We start from the raw sequence: 4,079 nt of genomic DNA on the forward strand, positions 1-4,079 counted from the left end.
CTCCGTCGCAAAACCCCCGATGCGAAAAACCACGATACGGAAAACCTTACCGAGACGCCGCCGCCGCCGATCCCATCTCGGGGATTCCGGAGATCTCCTCCGGCACCCTGCCGGAGAGGGGATTCATCTCCCGGAGGACTCTACACCGCCATGGTCGCCTCCGGAGTGATGAGTGAGTAGTTCACCCCCGGACTATGGGTCCATAGCGGTAGCTAGATGGTTGTCTTCTCCTCATTGTGCTTCATTGTTGGATCTTGTGAGCTGCCTAACATGATCAAGATCATCTATCCGTAATACTATATGTTGTGTTTGTCGGGATCCGATGGATAGAGAATACCATGTTATGTTAATTATCAAGTTATTACATATGTGTTGTTTATGATCTTGCATGCTCTCCGTTACTAGTAGAGGCTCTGGCCAAGTTTTTGCTTTTAACTCCAAGAGGGAGTATTTATGCTCGATAGTGGGTTCATGCCTGCATTGACACCTGGGACAGTGACCGAAAGTTCTAAGGTTGTGTTGTGCTGTTGCCACTAGGGATAAAACATTGGCGCTATGTCCGAGGATGTAGTTGTTGATTACATTACGCACCATACTTAATGCAATTGTCTGTTGCTTTGCAACTTAATACTGGAAGGGGTTCGGACGATAACCTGAAGGTGGACTTTTTAGGCATAGATGCAGTTGGATGGCGGTCTATGTACTTTGTCGTAATGCCCAATTAAATCTCACTATACTTATCCTGCCATGTATGTGCATTGTTATGCCCTCTCTATTTGTCAATTGCCCGACTGTAATTTGTTCACCCAACATGCTTTTATCTTATGGGAGAGACACCTCTAGTGAACTGTGGACCCCGGTCCATTCTTTTAATACTGAAATATAAATCTGCTGCAATACTTGTTTTACTGTTTTCTCTGCAAACAATCATCTTCCACACAATTCGGTTAATCCTTTGTTACAGCAAGCCGGTGAGATTGACAACCTCACTGTTTCGTTGGGGCAAAGTACTTTGGTTGTGTTGTGCAGGTTCCACGTTGGCGCCGGAATCTCCGGTGTTGCGCCGCACTACATCCCGCCGCCATCAACCTTCAACGTGCTTCTTGACTCCTACTGGTTCGATTAAACCTTGGTTTCTTACGAGGGAAACTTGCCGCTGTGCGCATCACACCTTCCTCTTGGGGTTCCCAACGGACGTGTCAACTACACGCATCAAGCAAATTTCCGGCGCCGTTGCCGGGAGATCAAGACACGCCTGCAAGGGGAGTCTCCACTTCCCAATCTCTTTACTTTGTTTTTGTCTTGCTTTATTTTATTTACTACTTTGTTTGCTGCATTATATCAAAACACAAAAAAATTAGTTGCTAGTTTTACTTTATTTACTGTCTTGTTTGCCATATCAAAAACACAAAAAAATTAGTTTACTTGTATTTACTTTATCTAGTTTGCTTTATTTACTACTGCTAAAATGGCCAACCCTGAAAATACTAAGTTGTGTGATTTCACTAGCACAAATAATAATGATTTCCTATGCACACCTATTGCTCCACCTGCTACTACAGCGGAATTCTTTGAAATTAAACCTGCTTTACTTAATCTTGTTATGCGAGAGCAATTTTCTGGTGTTAGTTCTGATGCTCGCTGCCCATCTCAATAATTTTGTTGAACTATGTGAAATGAAAAAGTATAAAGATGTAGATGGTGACATTATAAAATTAAAATTGTTTCCTTTCTCATTAAGAGGAAGAGCTAAAGATTGGTTGCTATCTCTCGCCTAAGAATAGTATTGATTCATGGACTAAATGCAAGGATGCTTTTATTGGTAGATATTATCCCCTCGCTAAAATTATATCTTTGAGGAGTAGCATAATGAATTTTAAACAATTGGATAATGAACATGTTGCTCAAGCTTGGGAAAGAATGAAATCTCTCGGTTAAAAATTGCCCAACCCATGGATCGACTACTTGGATGATCATCCAAACCTTCTATGCAGGACTAAATTTTTCTTCGCGGAATTTATTGGATTCAGCTGCTGGAGGTACCTTTATGTCCATCACTCTTGGTGAAGCAACAAAGCTTCTTGATAATATGATGATTAATTACTCTGAATGGCACACGGAAAGAGCTCCACAAGGTAAGAAGGTAAATTCTGAAGAAACCTCTTCCTTGAATGATAAGGTTGATGCTATTATGTCTATGCTTGCGAATGATAGGACTAATGTTGATCCTAATAATGTTCCATTAGCTTCATTGGTTGCCCAAGAAGAACATGTTGATGTAAACTTCATTAAAAATAATAATTTCAACAACAATGGTTATCGAACAATTCTAGTAATAACTATAGGCCATATCCTTATAATAATGGTAACGGTTATGCTAATTCTTATGGGAATTCTTACAACAATAATAGGAATACACCCCTGGACTTGAAGCTATGCTTAAAGAATTTATTAGTACACAAACTGCCTTTAACAAATCGTTGAGGAAAAACTCAATAAAATTGATATTCTTGCTTCTAGAGTTGATAGTCTTGTCTCCGATGTTGATCTTTTGAAATCGAAAGTTATGCCTAATAGGGATATTGAAAATAAAATTGTTACTACAGCAAATGCCATCCAAGTTAGAATTAATGAGAATATAAGATTAATGGCTGAACTGCGTGCTAGGTGGGATAGAGAAGAAAATGAAAAACTAGCTAAAAAGGAAAATGTAGCTAAAGTTTGGACTATTACCACCACTAGCAATGCTAATAATTCACATGTTGCTGCACCTCCTACTATCAATGGTAAAATAATTGGTGTTGGCAATGCTTCTACTCCTAGTGCAAAGCGCACAAAATTACTCGAAACCGCTAAAACTCGCCGAAACCGCTCGTGATAAAACCGCTGAAATTTTTTCCAACCTTGGGGATGATAATCCCATTGCTTTAGATTGTAATGATTTAGATTTTGATGATTGCCACATCTCTGAAGTTATAAAGTTCTTACAAAAACTTGCTAAGAGTCCCAATGCTAGCGCTATAAACTTGGCTTTCACAAAACATATTACAAATGCTCTCACAAAAGCTAGAGAAGAGAAACTAAAACTTGAAACTTCTATTCCTAGAAAGCTAGAGGATGGTTGGGAGCCCATCATTAAAATGAGAGTCAAATATTTTGATTGTAATGCTTTATGTGATCTTGGTGCAAGTATTTCTGTTATGCCTAAAAAAGTCTATGATATGCTTGACTTGCCACCATTGAAGAATTGTTATTTGGATGTTAATCTCGCTGATAATGCTAAAAAGAAACCTTTGGGGAAGGTTGATAATGTTCATATTATGGTTAACAATAACCTTGTCCCCGTTGATTTTGTTGTCTTGGATATTGAATGCAATGCATCTTGCCCCATTATATTGGGAAGACCTTTCTTCGAACCGTTGGTGCTACCATTGATATGAAGGAAGGTAATATTAAATATCAATTTCCTCTCAAGAAAGGTATGGAACACTTCCCTAGAAAGAGAATGGAGTTACCTTATGATTCTATTATTAGAACAAATTATGATGTTGATGCTTCGTCTCTCGATGTTACTTGAGTTACACTTTCTGCGCCTAGCTGAAAGGCGTTAAAGAAAAGCGCTTATGGGAGACAACCCATGTTTTTACTCCAGTATTTTTGTTTTATATTTGTGTCTTGGAAGTTGTTTACTACTGTAGCAACCTCTCCTTATCTTAGTTTTGAGTTTTGTTGTGCCAAGTAAAGTCTTTGATAGTAAAGTAAGTACTAGATTTGGATTACTCGCGCAGCTCCAGATTTCTTTGCTGTCACGAATCTGGGTCTACCTCCCTGTAGGAAGCTCAGAAAATTAAGCCAATTTATGTGCATGATCCTTAGATATGTACGCAACTTTCATTCAATTTGAGCATTTTCATTTGAGCAAGTCTGGTGGCCTAATAAAATCCATCTTTACGGACTGTTCTGTTTTTGACAGATTCTGCCTTTTATTTCGCATTGCCTCTTTTGTTATGTTGGATGAATTTCTTTGATCCATTAATGTCCAGTAGCTTTATGAAATGTCCAGAAGTGTTAAGAATGAT

The sequence above is a fragment of the Lolium rigidum genome, chromosome 1 (assembly GCF_022539505.1).
Source record: "Lolium rigidum isolate FL_2022 chromosome 1, APGP_CSIRO_Lrig_0.1, whole genome shotgun sequence".
NCBI lineage: Eukaryota > Viridiplantae > Streptophyta > Magnoliopsida > Poales > Poaceae > Lolium > Lolium rigidum.